This window comes from Macrobrachium nipponense, chromosome 17, assembly GCF_015104395.2.
Source record: "Macrobrachium nipponense isolate FS-2020 chromosome 17, ASM1510439v2, whole genome shotgun sequence".
NCBI classification, from domain to species: Eukaryota; Metazoa; Arthropoda; class Malacostraca; order Decapoda; family Palaemonidae; genus Macrobrachium; species Macrobrachium nipponense.
The window spans coordinates 24,622,141-24,632,140 of NC_087210.1; the positions used below are offsets into that span (position 1 = coordinate 24,622,141).

The 10,000-nt window shown below is 34.3% G+C and overlaps 1 long non-coding RNA gene across 1 annotated transcript in view; it reads right to left on the reverse strand.

The window, feature by feature from the left end:
• The window catches only part of LOC135196017 (uncharacterized), a 470,069-nt gene that overhangs the window by 221,751 nt on the left and 238,318 nt on the right, over positions 1–10,000 (reverse strand). The window lies entirely within an intron of this gene.

Below are 10,000 nucleotides of genomic sequence, written 5' to 3' on the forward strand. Positions count from 1 at the left end.
TGTCGTAGCTTTGTTCTCTATTCGATAGCAAAGTGGCAACATCACCATCGCCTCCAACGCCGCAGAACACGAAGGTCCCCAAATAAAATTCGGCCAGTAATGCTTTTTCCTGCCTTTTCCATAACCACCATGTTCATCGGTAAGGTTTCTATCAATTTCTTTTCCCTCTTATTAAGAATAACCATTTTAAAAATTCCGTTACCGCCGACATCAGTGCTTGGCCTCAGTAGCTATCATATTTTTTTACAAATCACCTTTCCTTGGTGCTGAAATATACATATGATTGCCAATTCCTAGTCATCAGGCTTTGTGTTCTCATACTTAGGCTTAGCTAAAACATCTCTGCAGCGATGCTATCAAAACTTGGTGTTTTCCTTCATCTGTGTTTGTTTTGTATTGATTCTGCTTCAAAAGACCGTGAATTCATTCTTAAGCACATTCAAGTGTTCGTCAACTTTTGTACCTCAGTCAAGCTATCATCTCCTGTATACTCTATTCATGACCTCAAAAATATGTCCCTTTCATCATCGTCTTTCTTATCCTTGTCATGTTATCATTGTGGAGCCATCCGTCCTTTAACCAGGTACTCTACTCTTTTCCTTTAGAGCCAAAGATATTTCATTAACAATTCTGCGTATGTCCTAACAGTAATGGGTCCCTGTATGCACGGCTTAACATTTTTTATCTTCATTTCAATTTTCACTTTGTAGGCTTATGAACCTAACACATTCTACTTGGGTGTGGTGTTCGCTATATATACTCTGTGAATAGGTCTATTCTTTAACGTATCCTAAAAGGTGGTAGAAATATGTGACAGGGATTAATGGTTTATTTGTGTAAAGTAAAAAAACAAAAACGTTTCACTAGAGATCTAAGAAAACCATTTTTTATCAGTATAATTCATATGACAAAATAACACTATTTTCCCACAAGGACTAACGTTCATAATAAATGCACAACTTGTATTGATTCATTCAAAAGTCATGCATGTTGTATACACAATATGTCGTCGCACTCACCAAATTTTATTCATGGAATACATAATGTGTTTTCATACAAGAGTTTGCTTAGGCCTTAGGAAAGTCGGATTGTTTTTCAGTAAATCAGCAATTTTTCTTGAGAAAATTTTTCGTAAAGCAATTTGATAATATTGCAATAATTGCACATGAGTAAAAACCTAGTCGCTTTCGACGTGGCTTATAATTCGCTGTTTGATGACAGCAGGAGTATTTTAATAACAAAGGTTTGTGTGAATTGAATCGCACGAAATGATCGGTCGAGGCTCATACACACACATGAATAATATATATATATATATATATATATATATATATATATATATATATATATATATATATATATATATATATTATATATATATATATATATATATATATATAGTATATATATATATATATATATATATATATATATATATATATATATATATATATATATAAATCTATCTATAGATATATAGGTTAATTAGTGAAATTTAAAGGAGCCCTAGACTGCTCAGCACTAGGTTGTCCACCAACAGTCTGCATTTTTTATCCTTCTTTGCAACCTACGACGTAGCATACCTTTGTGTTTTGTGCTTCGGGTGAAAATGTTCAGTACTCTCAATATCCTGAAGATTATTGACATATGATACCTCAACGCTTACACAATACGAGTGAAAATAAAGATCTCTGTTTGTTTTCTTTTTATATATTAGGGAGACAATCGGAAGAAAACAGCAGGATCTAAGAACAGCATTCTGAAAATTGTTCATCCGCGGATATATGTGTTCATAAAAGAACCTAGAAATAAATTTTACTGAAAGGGTCTTTTTCTTCTATTATCAGCTGTAACCTGAATATTCTTCAACAATATAATACTAATGATAATAAAAGTAATGATAATAACGCAGGTTTCAGTGTTATTGTTAGTTTTACCAAAAATGACATAGCAACCATACAAAAATAATAAAGATTATAGGTTTACAGAACTCGAAGGGCCAACAACGATAGTGACCGGCTCTGTTGGCACACGGCAAGCAGATGTACAAAGAGAACCTGAAATACCTCGCGTTATCGGGTTTCCGACACAAAAGCGAGATACTCAAAACATTTTAGCAAAACCCATCCCAAGACAGAAAATGTTTCCAGAAAGAATTCATAAATATTCGCGAGCAAGCAGGGTTGGTAGGTAAGTGCACACACACACCACACACACACACACACACACACAGAAGAAATGATGGCTGAATGCGTCTGAATTCTATTTGGCTACGCCGCTTCGCTATTCTATCTGTTTTATACAACTTGAGAGCGAGTTACTGCCTTTTCCTAGCTTTGGGAACGGTGGTCAGGCGAAGCCGGAAGATAATATGAAATTATAAATATCTTGCATTTTACGAATGAAATACATTCATTACCTTCATAATTTCTTCTCTTTTATCTATATGGTTAAATTTAAGTGCAAAGGATACTGTTTTATTCAGTATGGGAATGGACAGATATTAAATGTATTTCATAATTAGTTAAATAGCTAGATAACCTACGTGCCTGAAAGGCAAACCAAATGTAGATTTCCAGGAATAAAAAAATAAAATAAAATAAAATAAAAGCCTTACACTGGAATATCCGTTAGGAATATAGCCTAACATGTAGACAACTGCTATGAACAAATATCAAGTGTTAGAAAACGAAAATATTACGTTACTACGTGGCTGTAATTGTAAAGACTGAGCTTGTGATACATGCACGAAATGAAACCTAATTTTCTTAATGGAGACTCTCAGATTATATCTCAGATAGATGGTGCCATACCATGAGACAAGCGTTTTAAAAATACCAAGATCTAGTGATGGAAATATGGAAAAAATCGCAACGTGAAGTGGAAGTAGTTCCGATTATCCTAGAAGCCCGAGGGCTAATCCAAGAAGAATCTAGAGAGACCGAAAACATTTTTAAAAGCACAAAATCCGGACGTTTACTGCTGGCCACAGCAAGAATAACTGGGACCTGGAATTACAACGAATGATATAGCAGAGGTCAGATCACCAGGAAGCAGGTTACAGCCAGGGCCCAGCACACTCGTAGACACCTTTAATGAAAATGATGTAAAATGGTTTTCTGGTTCTTCCTTGGGATTCAAACGTAAAATACGACGGGAGAAGTAGACTAAAAGAAGAGCAGTTCTCTAGGACATTTCTTCTTGAATTCCTCTGAGAGATCAGCAGCTTTTTAATTTTTATAAAATAAAGCTGTCCTTTTATAAAGGAAACATTTCTATTCACTACTTTAACAGACGGATTAGGCTTATTTTCTCGGTGGTAAAATATTTTCATTCAAAATCCTACTTAAATTTTTCTTTTATAAAAGCGTAACATTTACGTCCAGTCTTGTTTTTTTTCTACTGTAAGCTTCCTTTCTTCTTCTTTTAATGATTCCCATCAGAACCTAAGATGACGGCCTCATTCTTCTGTCTTATAAACCTTCCTCAAAGCTTTCGGGGAAATTACACTGTCTCTCAAAGTTATCAATGTAATTAAAACTTTCCATAACTAGCATACTCCTCATGATTTTTTCTTGTGTATGTAGAGGCAATATAAAGTCAAGGAGCTGAATAATAATAAAAATATTAAAAACTCTTGGTACCCTTAACATTACTCTTATCTAAGAAATTTCAAGTCGGATTAAACTTTAACGTTTTCCATTGGTTATTTGCCTTTTGTACGGAGACATAAACATTGTGTAAAAGTACAAACGCACACACGCACATACACATACACATACCCATGCATATATGTATACATATATATATATATATATATATATATATATATATATATATATATATATATATATATATAGAAGCAGATGATATAGTAAACGTTTCGTGATTCTCAATCACATCTTCAGGGATATATACAATGATAAAGTACAATGTATAAATATTAAATAATAAAAAAATAGGAATTTTAAATATGGGATTTTTTAATACAAAGTGAACTAAAGCTCACAAAGACAGAACAGGAAAGCAATTCACACGTTCGAATTTACGTTCAGAAAAGGTCTTCTTGTTTACCATTAGACATTAATCGGTTGGTACCCTGCTACTGAATTAATGTTTCATGCCTCACATATCAAAAAGTACATATACTGAAATGGAACAGTCTGCCTACATTCCTATCATAGTCCTCGACATACTCGCATCTTATATTTTTTCCATATTGACCCATTTTTCTGTTCCATATATAAATTCTCTGACGTTATGAGTTCTATTATTGGAATTCTAGCATTGTTTTATAACTCAAAACTCAAATCTTACGAAATTATGGGTCTAAATGCACGATAGAATGAGGAAAGATACAATAACGGAAATTGATGAAATTCCTTATAGAGCTCCCGGGAGAATAGTATGTGAGAGTCAACTGGTTCCTTTGGACACCAGACGAGTTTGGTGACCCAGAGCAGGCTGTAGATGAGAGGAGATTTGTGGAAGAGAAAGCACACTAAAGACGCGAGTGGCAGAGTTACCGGTGAACTTTTCATGAACTTAGAATCAGAGACGTGTTTAGAGTACTGGAAAGGTATTCCTCACTTTAACTAATGTATAAAGCAGAAATGGTCCATGGTTTACCTTCATTCATAAACAAGTATCATTACCTGTTAATAGCAGTTCCATCCTACTACACATAAAGTGAAGAAGCTCCTGTAATAAAGGCCAACGGATGGACGTAATAATCCAAATATCATAATTTTTTCAAGCTTTGGTAAGAGAGGAAAGAATGAAAGAAAAAAAAATGGCTGAGCAAGGCAACTGCTAATTGCTTGAACATTTTTCTTTTTGGATGGGAAAGATAATTACTTAGGATGAAAAAAAACTAGACGCAGCCACTGTAATGTAAGGCAGAAGGCCAAATAATGTCGAAAGAAAAAGATAGAATGAAATTAAGCAGCAATTAGGAGATATATATGGATTTTTGAATATTGCAGCGTTTAAAGACCAAAGAAAAGTTAGAAGGAAATTAAGGTTGATTAATAATTGAAAAAGAAACATTGTAGCAAAAGAAAGAAAATGAATTAATCTGTAAGTATATCTGCATTTGGATACAGGAAAATACACAATCAACAAAGAAACTCGGAAAGACAGGAATCGGAACACATTGCAGAGAAATGCGGAGAATCAAGAGAAAGTAAATTTCAAAGGGAATAAGAGAAAACTTCGTTACAGGAGAAAAGAAAAAGCATAAAGGAAATTACAACAAGGAAACATGAAAGACTTGCTTATGAGAGGAGGCGGTTGTACTGTGCAGGGATAAGAATTTTGCTTCCCAGGACACTTGTACCTTGCAGAACTCAATTATCTTGCAGTCAGGGTTCAATATGTAAATGCAAAGAAAATGGGAAGGATCAAGTGAACGATCAAAGGGAGAGACAATGAGATAATGAGTCTAAGTGAATTAGACTGCGAGGGATGTGTCTCTGCAAATCAAGAACTGAGCATTATGCTAATGAATGGAGCATCGCATCTCTGCAGAGAGAGAGAGAGAGAGAGAGAGAGAGAGAGAGAGAGAGAGAGAGCTTATACCGTTGTTAGAGACCGGGTATATCTAACAGAAAGAACTAATTTCAAATTAACGATAAGTACTCGAGACGCATGACTCAAAAAGGGGATATGCCTCAAAAGCGGAAAATTTTTCGAGAACTGTAAGAGGAAACCGACATTACTCTCTTTGATGAAAGAAGTCGAGTTTCCTTGAAACAGTCCATTTCAGTGAAGGCCGGAAGCCTTCGGGTGCAACGACTGAGACGGGAGCTTTGGCGAGGGTAAGGAACGCAGAGAAATGCCATTCTCCCATCTTGACTCTTTCAGGGATATTTTCGAGGTCTCTCGCCCAAAATAATGGATGGAAACTTTGGTATCCATTTGAAAATGCAGCGCTCGTTATACTTTCAGAGCCCAAATTACAAAAAAGCAACTCACACATTTCTTAAGTATGGTTTCACAAGAGTGAACATTACGTACAAATGTACAGGAATGGGAGAGAACAGGTCGAGTAGAAAAGATAGAAAGGTAAATGACAGAAAATCTTTGAGAAAGAATAATTTGTTCTAAGCGTAATAGAGTCTGGGAGAAGTGATTGGTCGATAATTGTATCTCTGAATAAAAAGAAAATTGTAAATGAAAGGTCCTGCATAACAGAAACGTGGTTCTGCGTCGAGGATTGAGTGTTATAAAAACATATCTTTGTGAGGAAGCGTACATGTTTTACGCCAAATTTTCAGATGCTTCAGTAAGTGATTTTCAGGGATGTAATGAAGTAATTTTGAGGGCTTATAAAATAAATAAAGAAGATGAACTGATGAGATTGCAAATGAGAAACAGGGAAGCAAAAATGTGATTAAGTACGTAACAATGATATCTAAAGTAAGTCAGAGTGACAGAAAGCATCGACAGAATTTAGTAAGAGGAGTAATCATTGTTCAGGTTTACAACGACAAAGGTACCAGATGAAATGGTAAACACTGCATGGCCGTGATATACCTTACTATGCAAAGGTAGTTGTACGATAAAAATATGATGAAATTGAAATTTAGTAGTTCATACGCTTTATTGTTATGTGTATATTTATGGTGAATTTTCTTAATAGGCTACGTTACCAAGAACTTTGCTAAACACGGATCCGCTTTAAATTGTTGGGTGCCAATTGTCTTCTTAGTTTCCCACGATGTAGCGAAATTCAGGACGTCATATATATATATATATATATATATATATATATATATATATATATATATATATATAATATATATATATGTATATATATATGTGTATATATATTATATAATATATATATATATACATATATATATATATATATATATATAATAAAGAATGTAGAAGACTCCAGGTCGTAATTCATTGTGGAAAATGAAAACTAGCCTCCTCATCATGAAGAATAACCCAGCGCCCCAAGAGACGGATTTGAAAAAAAAAAAATGGTGCCATCTACGAGTTCGCATTCTCGGTGAATGGATGCCAAACACAAAACGTCACTCGTGTCACCTACAAGAAATTGCCATGTTCAACCACTACAACCACGAACACCAGATAAGTCCAATAAGGAATGAGTTGATTACTGTTTCAAAGATTATAGACACAGCAACAGGCCGCCAACGTCTCCAGTTTTTTTGAGGCGTTGCACATTGTGGAAAAAAAAAACAGTATAAATACTATTGAAGAAACTTAATTTCTCCAGACAATCATCAGGAGAAACAGCCGAAACCGGCCGTCGCCAAATACCATGAGGCAGGGGAGAGAGAGAGAGAGAGAGAGAGAGAGAGAGAGAGAGAGAGAGAGAGAGAGACCCGGAAATATGAGCTGGAAATAAACCAATAGAAACCCCCCAACCTCCGTGATTAGTTAATACACCCAAGAAAGTCCGAACGCCTGCCGGTTTTACAACACAAATCCCCAATTGGAAAACTAAAAATGAATATTCGACCCGTTATAATATAATAATAATAATAATAATAATAATAATAATAATAATAATAATAATAATAATAATCATAAAAATAATAATAATAATAATAATAATAATAATAATAATAATAGTCACCAATTAGTACAGCAATAGGTAGAACAATAAAAGTAAAGACCTTGGTTAAGTTAAAAAAATGAAAATCTTTTCTGCGAACCTTCTCGCTTCATCCATTTGTGCGTAAATAAGGAAAAAAATAAATATAATTTTACGCGATCATTACCAGTTCTTTTAGTAATAAGAGATCTGGTTTATCTGAATTAAGCCTTTACGGATGATGAAATTTCCTTGCAGAGCATAATACAAAGTGGGATTGTCGCTTATTTCATAGTGACCTGACCTCCACAATACAGTTATGTAATTAGATAAGGAATTGAATCATCAATACAGCTTTCCCTTCTGTTTCCTTTTTTTACTATACCATGTTGAATAACCCATCACGTACACCCGAAGGTAGCTTAATTTTTTCAGTCTAGCATTCTTCCGTTTTATACTTGCCTTACAGTGCTGTTTCTTAGATCATTATCATGGTCCTCTAAGTCAAAACTATTTAATATGACTTGAATATTAATGATCACCATCCCTTTTGATGCGCCAATGTACGTTTTGAGATTTAGTTTACAGACAGGGAGAGTGAGAGTGAATATTCGGCAAGAAAAAGTAAAAGAAACTTGCAGATCTCAGGGTGGACGCAACTCTCTCTCTCTCTCTCTCTCTCTCTCTCTCTCTCTCTCTCTCTCTCTCTCTCTCTCTCTCTCTCTGCGTCCATTCAAGAAGGCTTATTTTTTTGTTGATCCAAGGAATTCGAACCTTCGCTGATACGCTGAGCGATACCCTTTTATATGCAAATGGAGGTTATCAAAGAAAAGAAAGGCAGGAGTTGGTAAAGGACGATTTCTCAAATTCTGGCACAGGATGGCATTAAATCATTTTCTTCAACTGAACATTCAACGAGGACATTCTGTCGTGGGATTAATAATACTAAATGTTAAAGCGTCACTTACCTTAAGAAGGAAAAAAGAAAAAAAATTCCTGTGTATTGCAAAGTTTAAAGCAGTTTCAATTTTTAAATTACGTTTCTGAAAAAAAAAAGCTTCGAAATTATCCATCGATTCTATGTACGAAGCTTCCAATATGGACCGTAGATCAAGTATTTGTTACTTACATGATAAGGATTTAATAACCGAAACTCAAATTTTCAAGTTTTACCGAGAAGCTTCTTCCAAACAGAAAAATTAAATAAATACCACAATGTTAAAAAACTAAAAAGAGAATATCCTCAACCCAAGAACTTAGTCTTTATAGAACATTACATTTTTACGAAACATGAATATAGTATGGAATTATGCTCACATACAACAGACATAAATGGCAAAGTTTAAACATTAAATGACATATTATGAAAAGCACGGAACCGTAGGAAACCACGAACGAAAAGGAGCAACAGATAACCAAACATATGTACCGAAATGAAAAATTTCAGTTTATCACAGCACCCTGGTTAATTTTCGAACTATATGAAACAAAAGTTTCTGCTACGTGAAAAACTTCACAATGTTATCTCAGCTTGACAATGAATAATAAGCCTTTGTTCAGTTTCTCTTAGTCACAAAAATCATAAGTTAACAATTAAATCCCTTTCACATATGTTGAGACTTTAGATGTTTCCATACTTCTCAGTTTTACAAAACAAAGATATGCCTAATGCTTTTTCCTCACCAAAAAGTTACAGCATACATAACATCCCACTCTGTATGGCATATATCATATAACAGGTGCTCATGAGAGCAGTCTGTCAACCTGTCTATTTGTCTGACAGTTTGCATTTGTCTTTCCAAACTATTTTCCATAAAATTCGGTCCTTTTTACTACAAAATAACGTATGACTACTACGCTCTTGTTTGTTTATCTTGTGCCATCACCTTGTCTTTAGAAAAGCCTGGAAATATAGAACATCATTTTTAGGGTAGAGGAGCGGTTTTTACCCTCCTGTGAGATCAAGATTCCAGTTTTCTTCTCATTTCCAGGCCACTTTTATATCTAGCATTTCGTCTCAGGGAATACGACGTGATAGTTGTCCTTTTGATATAACTTCATCTAGTTAGGGTTTTTCTCGCGCAGATACCTAATCTGAGTGAATTTTTTGTTTTGAGAGAGAGGAAGAAAGTTCGTGTCACAACTTTCTGAAAATGAAAATGAGGACTCTATTCAGATATGTTATTAGTTGAAAGCAGAACAAATTTTTAAAGGAAACTTTTTTTATACTAGCATAATCGTAAAATTCAGTCTATTTGTACTTTCAACTTTCAACCTTACTTTTCTAAGTTACTTCTAGCCTTTTGCTATTCTATAATAAGAAAATTGAGGAAGACAAAAAATATGTATACTTAATTTACTTACTATTTTTAGGTTTTCCATAAATCACGATACAAGGTCCGAGACCTGTACATTAACAAAGAATCA